General features: G+C 51.6%; 1 protein-coding gene across 1 annotated transcript in view; it reads left to right on the top strand.

The window, feature by feature from the left end:
* PPFIA3 (PPFI scaffold protein A3) overlaps positions 1 to 12,250 on the top strand; it is an 838,878-nt gene that overhangs the window by 57,557 nt on the left and 769,071 nt on the right. The gene's annotated exons all lie outside the window — the stretch shown is intronic.

Below are 12,250 nucleotides of genomic sequence, written 5' to 3'. Positions count from 1 at the left end.
GGGGCAGCCAGGAAGGACTGGAGCGCTAGGTCCAAAGCGCTGAAGAGCTGAGCAGGTAGGCAGGTAAAACTATCGCAAATGAAAGTCCCAAAAGGTTAAAAGCAGCGTTGCTCCCGGAGACGCCTCGGGAGTTCTGAGGTGTAGCAGGATAGGCGCGCATACAGCTGACCGCCTTAAGAACTTGTCGAGGGGGGAGGGGCCAAAGAACAGCTGCGCCGAGCCCAGACCCGCCCAAGATGGTGGAGCCGCCCGTCCCACTCCAAGAGTCAGGCGAGGAGGGGGCGATCAGCGGAGGAGGTCTGGGTCGCGTGCAGGGGCAGCCAGGAAGGACTGGAGCGCTAGGTCCAAAGCGCTGAAGAGCTGAGCAGGTAGGCAGGTAAAACTATCGCAAATGAAAGTCCCAAAAGGTTAAAAGCAGCGTTGCTCCCGGAGACGCCTCGGGAGTTCTGAGGTGTAGCAGGTGCTGCACCCTAAAACGCAGACTACACGACGCAGGGATCCGGGACAAGGCCCTCGACTGGACCCGCTCATTCCTCAGCGGCAGAACACAGAGTCAGACTCCCTCCCATCCTCTCGGACCCCACACCGACCACTTGTGGAGTCCCCCAAGAATCCTCCCTCAGCCCCACTTCGTTCAACATCTACATGGCTCCGCTCGCCCCCATCCTCAGAACCCACGGACTCAACATTGTTCCATATGCAGACAACACCCAACTCATCCTCTCCCTATCCAACGCTCCCAACGCAGCCAAACACAACTTTCAAGAAGGCATGGAAACAGTGGCCAAATGGATGAAGAGCAGCTACCTACAACTCAACACGAGCAAAACTGAATTACTCTTCATGAGCCCACACCCTGATGCATGGAACAACACCTGGTGGCCTCCAGCCCAAGGAAGTCCGCCCACCCCACGGACCAGGCACGCAAGCTCGGAATAATCCTGGACTCCGGATTCAAAATGGACCGACCGATCAACTCTGTTGCATCCTCCTGCTTACACACCCTCTGCCTCCTACACAAGACCTTCAAATGGAACCCCCTTAAACACAGAAAGACCGTCATGCATGCCCTCGTCACCAGTAGATTTGACTACTGCAATGCACTCTACGCCGGAATCAACAAAAATTTTACCGCAGACTTCAAAACCTCCAGAACGCCGACACCAGACTAGTCCTCAACCTGCCATGACACTGCTACATCACCCAGCACCTGCGCACACTCCACTGGCTCCCCATTGAGGCAATAATCACCTTTAAGATTCTCACCCATGCACACAAAGCCCTCCACAATACCGGACCAGCATACCTGAATAGCCAACTCACTATCCACGCACCCTAAAGGACCCTACGATCAGCCCAGCTCTCCTACGCTTGGTCCCACGAACCAGGAAGTGCACATCAGGAGGACGCTCTTTCTCCTTCCTCACGGCCAGACCTGGAAAGCCCTCTCACTCCACCTCACACAGACGACCTCACTCCCCAAATTCACGAGGGACCTCAAAACATGGCTCATCAATAGACCGCATCCTTGATGGACTGAACCCTGCGCCTCCCATCCCTCTCCCCCACCCCCAACGCATTGAGACCCTTACAGGTGAGTAGTCGCGCTCAACAAACCATGATTGATTGATTGATGGAGCCCTTTGAGCCAGTTTCTTCTGGACAGGTACGCTGTCCACAGGACATTGGAGTCTTTTTTTTTTTTAAGGCAGCAGTCCTCCCAGGATTTTCAGAGATCGCTGGCTGCAAGACAGTTCGCAGGTTCGCAGAAGGTTGACACAGGCTGGTAGGGCTGGGGCCAAAGGCCTTCATCTTCAGTCTTTTCTGCATGGTCGTCTTCTTGCTTCTTAGGTCGTCGCAGATCTAGTTTTCAGGTCTGGAGGAGCCACCTAAATACTAAATTTAGGAGGCATTTTTGGGGAGCAGTAGGTAGGGCCAATGGGCACCTTACCCGGGGTGACTATATCCTCTTTTATGCCACCCTCCTGTGGGTCAGGGTATAGGCCTAACCCTGATTGGAGGGATCTACTTATCTTCATGATGGCGGGGACTGAAAAATGTGCTTCATCTCCCCCACCTTAGGGGTGGAGTTGGCAAAGGTGGGCACGACTCCTATTCTTCTAAGTTTCCCCGTCCAAAGTGGAGGTGTAAACGGGTTGCTGCCACCTGCTGCTATCAGCAGAGGCTGGGGGTTGCATTACAAAGGCGGCAGGCCTGTGAAGCTTCCCCCGTCGCACTGTCCCATCTTGAGGGAGGAAGTATGACACCTGCCCAGAATGTGCTGGGATATGGAATTCCTCCAGCCCGACGCCCAGCACATATTGTTTGGGTTCAAGGGCAACAAATTTTCATGTGTATTTTGTCCGTCCTTGAGACAAGTAGGCCCTACCCCCTGTAGCACAAACCCTTTGGCTGCCAGTTTGTAGTACCACAGTATCGATCAAGGGCACTGTCTTCAGTTAAGGTAATATGTTTGTCCATATGTTAATGCTGTTCAAACTTGTATTTATGGTTTATTAATTGAAAGCCTTTAATATTAGGATGAACGCTCTAAGGAAATATTGTAAGCTGATTGCACTACTGACAGTGGTTCCAGTATACAAATGTGTACACACGTTTAGAAATGTGAGGCTATGTATAATGCTCTCTGATTTGATGCAAATATGTGCAGAGGCTGGAAAGCAAGAGTGACGATTGTTTGCTTTCAAAATAAAATGTTCATAAAAAAATGAAAGCAGGAAAAAAAACATTTACCTAAACTACTGTAAGATTTCAAGTACCATTTCTTTGCAGCATTATTTAGTAACTTGTGTTGATGCATGCTAGTATTAACCAATAATATTCATAACCAGCTCTTTATGAACTTGGACCCGAATGCCTCAATACACGTCTCTCCTTCTACACCCCCTCCCGCCAACTGCGCTCTTCCAACCAAGCCCTCGCTGCTGTTCCCCGCGTCAACAAAACCACAATGGGAGGAAGATCATTCTCCTACCTAGCGGCCAAAACCTGGAACTCACTTCCCATGCACCTCCGCCTCACTCAAAACCACCTAGCATTCAGAAAACAACTTAAAACTTGGATATTCGAGAAGTAATTCCCCACCTCCCCTCAAGCGCCTTGAGACCCTCTGGGTATGTAGCGCGCTATATAAATATATTGAATTGCATTGAATTGAATTGTAAAACCTTATTGGTGTGGGAGCTGCTGGGCTCTCACCATTATAACAATAATTGGCAAAAGCAAAATTGTTTTTGGTCTCAATAAGCACACACTGCCACAGTACTTACTGGCACTAAACAAATAGACTGTGTGCCGGTATGCTCCTTGTGAAAAAGCAGAATGCTGTCACTCACAGTGAAGCCAGCCGATACAGAGAGAGACAGAATTTTAATAAACGCAAAATGTCATGGTCAAGGCCAGACCAAATTAGGGTTCAAAAGTGCACTCATGGTATATGTCCTATAATTTCCAGAAGCAGGACAAGAAATAGTACTTCAAGAAAATATTTGTGAACTGCATTTTAGCATGAGCAAATACGCATGTGTAGATTTGCTAATGCGAAAATAAATGTTTGTAAGTTCACTTTCCCTCCAATAACTTTTTTCCCAACCCTGGAAGAAGGTTTTCTTCTGCCGTTGTCAGAAATTTCTAGCATTTCTCAGTATGGGAAATGATTATAGAAGAGTTTTTGAAAACCCTTATAAAATGCCAATTATTAGGTTTGCACAGACTCAAAAACTGCATTCTAACCCTGGAACTATTGCTTCCATCAGCCCCAGTATGATGATCTGTGGAATCTTGGCAACATAAGGGGATTGCAAGTATTCAAACACTACTATGGTATGGTGTCAGAGAGCAGCCGCGGTCGGTAGTTGGAGTTCCTGCAGGGCGGTGACGTGGGGAGGGGGAGGGGCAGGGTTGGGGGTATTAATGTATGGATTACGGAGTTTAACAGGTAAGTAAACATATAAATAAATGAAACGAACTTTGTTGCGTGCACTGCATCACCAAATGCAATGCAGTGCGAGCAATGAAATTTGTTTTATTTATTTATATGTTTACTTGCATGTTAAACTCCGTAATCCATACATTACTACCCCCCACCCTGCCCCTCCCCCTCCCCACGTCACCGCCCTGTATGAACTCTTACTACCGACCGCGGCTGTCAGAGAGGCTCTATCAGAGCTCTTATATAATGAGATTGCTGCCATAATGTGTCGCTGCACTTATAGCACCAGAGGGACAAATGGATTTTGTTACAGGACAAGTAGATTTATGAAGCAACCTACCCCATGGATAAGTAGATATTTTATTACATTATACACCCCTGATTTGCATTGGTTCTGGTCTCAGAGAGCAGGGGCTCTCCATCCATATGTCAAGAAACATGTCTGGTGGCTAACTGACTACAGCTGTTCAGAGATCACACCAGGGTCGGTACGTGTTCAGGGGGCACCTGAGAGCTGCCCTCTGGTTACATGGTTTAATAAAGCCCACATCTGAAAGAAACATGTTAGTTATATTCCTTACCTTAGAATATCCTCAGGCATCAGATTGGATCCGAAAAGTTTTTGTCAACTGTACCCCTGCGCGTTGGTAGGCGTCGTCTGCGGCTCCGCGTCCGTCGTCGGCGTCGTGATCGCCGGGATGACGTTGTCAGAGTACTTAGACGACGCCCTCACGCGTTGACGTCAGTTCTTCTTTTTTACATGCCATCAAGCGCAGATCCGGGAAGAGCAGAACCCTTAGTCACTTTTTGACCAACTTTTTGGTCTTTTTGACTATCTTTTTCGAGTCAACTCAACTCCTGGTGCCGGTAGGGATGACCGTTTCAAGCCGTGTGACGCCTGTCACCGACTGATGTCGGTTACCGACCCCCACCGCCGGTGTCTCTACTGTTTAGGGGCCGACCACGATGACAAGTCGTGCCCCGACGGTTGGGCCTTGACTTCGAAAGCTAGGCGGGAGCAGTCCCTAAAGCTTCTCGAGCTCCGGCAGTCGGCTACGTGCCTCTCGAGGTCCTGGTCGAGGAGGAAGTTGAGGGACTGGTCGCAGAGCCGTAGCCATCACTGCTCGTCGGAATCCAAGTCCTCGCACTCCGGTAAGTCGAGGCATGGCAAGAAGAAGTCGAAGAAGCTACATCGCTCTTCTGACTCCCCTCGCCGGTCACGCGTCTCGGCCGAGGGTTCGGGTGGCACCACCCGCATGGCTCCGCCGGAGCCGCAGGAGTCGCATCCGGCCCCATACCCTCCAATCCCTGGGGTTCATGCGACTCCGGGCGAGATTCGAGATTAACTCGTGGCCATGAGGACTCTCTTCCCGCCGTCGAGGCCCACCGGCACCTTCGGGCCCCGTGAGTCCGACTGGGGGTCCTAGCGTGCCGGGGGCTTCTGCCCTGGCGACATCAGCGACCTCGGTCCCGGCGCCGCAGGACCCCCAGGATCCAGGCCTGGATCCCGGTTGACGCCAGTCGACCTTACGACTTCTCCACTGGCGCTGACCCCTATGGTGCCACTCCCGGCGCCGTCCTCGGACGACGCCGTCCCTGGTTTCAGTCCAGGTTCGGCGTCTGAGCAGCGCCGCTCGGCGCAGTCTTCGGCATCGATGGGTGAACCCTCTACCTATGACCCGGCTCAGTCATTTATGCCTGTTTATCAGGACACGTATGAAGGGGAGGACCGGGAGGGGTCTGAGCACCCTCCAGTTAAGTCAGGACTGGGCAGATGAGCTGGGGGAGGCCAGTGGTAGACACATCGCCTGACACTCGTTTCATCTCTCCTCCCTCTATGGCTACGGAGAAGGGTGCTACATATGGTGTGGTGTTGCGCAGGGCAGCCAAGGCCTTCCTGCTCACTGATGTGCTTCAACCGCCGGTAAGCTCTTCGGAGCCTAGGCCCTCACAGACGTTCTGATGGGCACTTGGTCCAAGCCCTCCACAGTGACCCTCTGCAGATTGGAACGTGGCCTGACGCCACCGCCCGGCTCCGGTCGACCCCTGCTTTCTGTCCGTACACCCCATCCCCGAGAGCCCGGTGATCCAGGCATCCACGTCCCAAACTGCATTCCCGTCCGCTCCCCCGGATCAGGACTCCAAAAGGCTAGATCAGTTTGGCAAGAAACTGTGCTCCTCGGTTAGCCTTGGTTTGCGGTCCATCAACACCGAATGCCTTTTGGGCCGTTACACCCACTCTTTGTGGAATACGGTGGTGGACGTGCTGCCCCAGTGTCTGGAGGAGTCCCATGCACGGCTCGGCCAGGCTCTTGCTGAGGGGCGGGCCTCAGCACGGTATTCCATCCGATGGGGACTTGATACCACGGACTCGCTAAGCAGAGCAATTTTCACAACGGTGGCGATCCGTCGCCACGCTTGGCTGAGGTCCGCCAATTTTTCGGGGGATGTCCAGAAAACGCTCATGGACATGCCTTTTGATGGCCGTGCCTGTTTGGCAACAAAGCAGACACCACGCTTGAGCTTTTCAAGTCCTTGGGCCTGTCGGGCCAGCACCAGCAGTGGTGGTGCAGGGGGACAGCGGCCTGGTCAGTCCACATCCGCTCCCGCAGCATCCTCCTCAAAGCCTTTCTAGTCCGAGCTTTAATGCCCATTCAACGCCAGTGGGAGGCAGGGTTCGCCATCACCTACCCCACTGGCGTACCATCGCTTCGGACAGGTGCGTGCTGCAAATCGTCCGAAGGGGCTACTTCCTCCCCTTCGAGGGGACCCCTCCAGCTGTGCCACTGCAGTACCACCGCATGTCGGGGGATCACTTGCGACTTCTGCAGGAGGAAGTTATGGCCCTCTTGGCCAAGGGGGCCATTGAGCATGTTCCTGGGTCAGAAGTAGGACGCAGTTGTTGTTCCCACTACTTTCCGGTTCCCAAGAAGGGCAAAGGGGGCGTGCGTCCTATCTTGGACCTCAGGAGCATCAACGGCTTCCTCCGGAAGGAGAAGTTCAAGATGCTGACTTTAGCTCAACTCCTGGCTGCCCTAAACCCTGGAGACTGGATGGTGGCATTGGACTTGCAGGATGCTTATTTCCATATTCCCGTCCTGCCGGCCCACCGGCACTACCTGCGGTTCATGGTAGGCCATGAGCGCTTTGTCTACCGTGCTCCCCTTCGGCCTCACCAGTGCCTCTCGGGTGTTCACGAAAGTGATGGCAGTGATCGCAGCCCATCTGCGCAGATTAGGGGTTCCAGTCTTCCCCTATCTCGACGACTGGTTGTTGAAGGTGGGCGCGCCCCAGGCAGTCGTCTCCCACCTCCAGACAACGGCCGATATCCTGCACTCGCTGGGGTTCTCCATCAGGGTGCCGAAGTCTAACCCGAGTCCCTCTCAGAAGCTCCTCTTCATGGGAGCGGTTCGGGACTCAGCGCAGTTTTGGGTTTTTCCTCCCGAGCAGCGGGTTCGGGATATTCAGGCTCTGATTCCAATCTTTCAGCCTTTAACCTGAGTTTCGGTCAGGCTGACGTTGCGACTCCTGGGGTTGATGGCCTCCTGCATCCTGCTGGTGCATCACGCCAGGTGGCGGATGCGGGCTCTGCAGTGGGACCTGAAGTTCCAGTGGGCACAGTATCAGGGCAACCTGTCCGACCACGTCCTGATCTCGGAGGGCACTGCGAATCAGTTGCAGTGGTGGCTCATGGTCCTCGATTGGGTCAGTTGCAGATCCCTCACCCTTCCCGAACCGGAGCACACAGTGGTGACAGATGCGTCGCTCCTGGGATGGGGAGGCCACATGGGAGAGGCGGAGATCAGAGGCCTCTGGTCTCTGGCGGAGTCCTGGTTCCATATTAACTTTCTGGAGCTGCGGGTGATCCGGCTTGCAATAAAGGCATTCCTTCCCTTTGTCTGGGGAAGTGTAGTGCAGGAGTTCATGGACAACACCACCTCCATGTGGTACTGCAACAAACAGGCGGGTGGACCCTTTGTCAGGAGGCTCTGCGCCTCTGGACATGGCTGGAACACCAGGGCAACACCCTGGTGGTTCAACACCTGGCAGGTTCCCTGAACGCTAGGGCGGACGAACTCCAGTGCATGATGGATCACGAATGGCGTCTGAACTCGGACGTGGCGCAAGATCTCTTTCAGCAGTGGGGAGAGCCTTGGTTAGATCTATTTGCCACCAAAGAGAACGTTCAATGTCATCAGTTCTGCGCATTGGAATTTCCAAGGGGACACTTGCCCTGCAATGCTTTTCGGCGCGAGTGGAGTTGCGGTCTGTTGTACGACTTTCCGCCTATACCACTTCTGCCCTGAGTGCTGAAGGAGATCAGGCGCGACCAGGCCCAAGTCAACCTTGTGGTTCTGGATTGGGCACGAAGGTAATGGTTTCTCGAGCTACTCAGTATGTCAGTCGATCCCCCGATTCGCCTGCCTCTTCAGGAGGACCTTCTGTCGCAGAAACCGGGGACGGTCCTCCACCCGGACCTGTCCAGTCTCCACCTACATGCATGGAGATAAAGCGGCGACAGTTGAGGCCATTTGACTTGCCTCCTGAAGTCTGTGATGTCATTCTGGGAGCCAGGCGTCCCTCCACAAAAACGGTGTACGCCTGCAGGTGGAGCAAGTTTGTGGCATGGTGCACAGCAAAAGCTGTGGATCCACTCTCTGCCCCTCTTTCACAAGTTCTCCTCTTTCTTCTCTCTCTTGCTCAGCAGGGCTCTGCTCTGGGCACTATCATGGGCTATCTCTCGGTCATTTCAGACTTTTTGAGGATTCCTGTCAGCCTTCTCTTTTCAAGTCCCCTGTTGTAAATAGATTCTTGAAAGGCATCACGCACATGTTCCTTTCGTGATATCTCAGTTGGACTTGAACCTGGTTCTTACTTATCTGATGTATGCTCCCTTTGAGCCATTTCATAATTGCCCTCTTTGCCTTCTGACTCTCAAAACTGCTTTCCTGGTTGCCATCACCTCTGCCAGAAAAGTGAGTGAGCTCCAGGCTCTTTCATCTAAGCCTTCTTTCCTCTCAGTCCATCTGGACAAAGTTGTTCTGAGGACTCGTCCTTCTTTTCTGCCTAACGTTGTTACTGCCTTTCACATCGGCCAGTCCATTACCTTGCCCATCTTCTTTCCGCCTCCGCATCCCTCGAAAGAGGAAGTGAGGCTCCACCGTCTGGACTCAAAACGTGCGCTTTCCTTTTACCTGAACCACACACAAAAGTTCCCGGTGGACGACCAACTCTTTGTTGGCTACGTGGGCGCTAAGAAGGGACGGGCAGTGCACAAGCAGACCATCTCTCGGTTGGTCGTGTTGTTTATCAAGGTCTGTTATTCCTTGGCTAACCAGGAGCTTCCTGTGGGGCTGCGCGCCCATTCCACTCGGGCCACGGCGGCTACTACTGCCCTGGGTCGGGGAGTCCCTTTGCAGGACGTTTGTCAGGCAGCTACGTGGGCTTCGCTGCACACGTTTGCCAAGCACTAAAGACTACGCTGCTCTGCAAAGCTGGAGCCATCGCACTGCTGGTAATCTTAGAAATATAAAGCATTTTTTAAACAAACCAAGTTTGCCGTACTTTTAATTTCTTGCCACTGCTTTTAACTTTGTGCTACTCATAATTTGTATCAAGCCTGCTGCTATTTCCTCATTGTACCTTGCTCTTTGCACATCCCGCACCCCAGGTGGAGCTCCGCCCCAGGCACCCCGGTCTGTCATGACAAGTGCCGATTGAACGGAGGGTGCCAAAGGGGTCAGAGCGGACACACTTCCAGGTGGGGTGGCACTTCCGGCGCTGAGCAGTCTAGTCGCTCGCCGCCCACACATTTAAAGTCTTGGCACGAGCAGACACAAGTCTGACACTAAAGCCAAGCGGCTCGGCAAGACTGGAGCCATCGCACTGCTGGTAACCTTAGAAATATAAAGCATTTTTTAAACAAACCAAGTTCGCCGTACTTTTAACTTCTTGCCACTGCTTTTAACTTCTTGCTACTCATAATTTGTATCAATCCTGCTGCCATTTCCTCAAAGTACCTTGCTCTTTGCACATCCCGCACCCCTGGTGGAGCCCTCCCCAGGCACCCTGATCCGTCATGGCAAGTGCTGATTGAACGGAGGGTGCTGAAGGGGTCAGACCGGACACACTTCCGGTTGGGGTGGCACTCCCGGCGCTGAGCGGTCTAGTCGCTCGCCGCCCTATACGTATTTATCTCATGTCAAAACGTTCGCGCAGCGGACGCGCCGATGGTGCGCCAAAGGCAAGCCTGTCTGCGCCCGTCCGCGCCTGGACTGGGCGTAGGGCCACAACCCCTACACAAAGAAAGACAGCTCATGAGAGAGTAAGTTACTCTAAGAAGGAGCTATTCTTACTGAGACCAAAGCCCTGCTGTCTACACTACCGCCACTGTTGGAAGTTAAACACTGCCCAAAGTGTCAGCGCAATTTTGAGTTTTCACATTGCGGTAGACTGACTACACCCTCGGCCCTCTCTACCAGACCCGATAACAAAACCTACAAGGCAGGACTAATCAATTCACGTTCATTAGTGAAACATAATTCCGAAACGCCGCAACTCATAGAATCGCAAAACCTAGATATTTTCTTCATCACTGAGACCTGGGCTTATGAAGTTTCAAGCACGGATCTAGTATTAGCTATTCCTGAGGGATATACAATCATCAGAGCAGATAGAAAGTGGAACGGTAGGGTGGTCTGGTCATCATTGCCAGAAACAAACTAAAGGTGAAAGGCTCAGACCAAGGCAGCAATCCGGACTGCGAAACTCTATCCTTCCAAATTAACATTACGAGCAACTACACATTTAACAGCCTTCTGATCTACAGGCCGCCAAAACTCCTCTAACACAACTACTCAGCCCATTCCTGGAATCCAGTGTAAGGAGCTCAGACTTTACCGTCTTAGGCGACTTTAAAGTACACTTAGAGAAGAGTGCAGATGCAGGCACAGCCACCCTGATAAGTGCATTCACTAATTTAGCCTTGGAACAGATCATTAAGAAGGATACTCATAATGCGGGGCACACTCTCGATGGAATTTTTACTTCCAACAAGAACATTGAGATAATTGAAATCTTTCCGTTTCCATGGCCAGACCTTCTCCTTAAAGGTGGAAAAGAATGCAGGGACAGTCTCCCCCACCCCACCACCCAGGCCTATGTCATATTTAGATTGGTCGGGACTAGACCCCCTTAAACTAAAAGAACAACTCTCTTCTACCATTTCTGAATTAATACCAGAGAGTAACGGCGCCACTTCTCAAATCTCAAACTGGATAACGGTTGCCATTAGAATAGCAGTACGGCAAAAAAAAGCTACCTTTAGGAAAAAAAAGCCGTCCCAACCATGGTTCTCTGAGTCGCTCAGGGCTCAAAAACGAAATTGCAGAAAATTGGAAGGGATATGGAGAGTCCATTACGACCAGGAGAGGAAAACTGAATATAAAACTTCACTGAGCGTATATAAAAAAAAAATGATTTTTACAGAAAAAAGTAACTACTTTATTCAGAAAATAGAGGAGGCTAAAAACTCTAGTAAAGAACGGTTCACTACGGTCAAAAAATTATCTAAAATAAAAACCGACAATCGGGCTCCAATCAGCTCTAACTTCTGTAACATCTTAGGCAATTTTTTTATAGATAAAGTGACCTCAGTGTATGAGTCATTTAAATCTGTTGACATGCAGCCCCCTACATCTGCAAAACCGGAACTCCGTGAAGAAAATTCTCCAACAAAACTGAAACCACTGTTTCAATTTTTGCCACCCTCTTTAAAACAGGTATATCAGGCAGTTATGATCCCTAAATCGGGGGCACTGGTTGACCCACGTCCACCGAAAGTACGTCACCTATTCCCTGAGCTCCTAAGTAAACAATTGGTCAGGCTTATGGCCCAAATAGTGAACTCGGGTCACTTCCCTGATCGATGGAAAACAACATCAGTACTACCACTTCTAAAGAAACCCAACTTGGATCCACAAGAACCAGGGAACTATAGGCCTATTGCCAGGATACCTTTCGGTGCTAAGGTTCTGGAAAGATTGTTGAACAAACAACTGGTCCAATTTCTCGCAGAGGCAAATGTCCTTCGCCACTCAGTACGGCTTCCGAGAAGGACACAGAACTGAAACAGCCCTGCTGATGGCAGTAGAAGAGCTCAGGGGTGTACTGGATGCCGGAGGGAGGGACTCCTTGATCCTGTTGGATCTCTTGGCAGCCTTCGACACGGTCAGCCATGATACACTCCTAGGTAGACTTGTAGCGGTCGGAGTACATCCGGACGCAAGAAAACTGCTG

This window comes from Lissotriton vulgaris, chromosome 7 (genome assembly GCF_964263255.1).
Source record: "Lissotriton vulgaris chromosome 7, aLisVul1.2, whole genome shotgun sequence".
NCBI classification, from domain to species: Eukaryota; Metazoa; Chordata; class Amphibia; order Caudata; family Salamandridae; genus Lissotriton; species Lissotriton vulgaris.
This window is presented reverse-complemented; position numbering and strand designations above follow the sequence as displayed.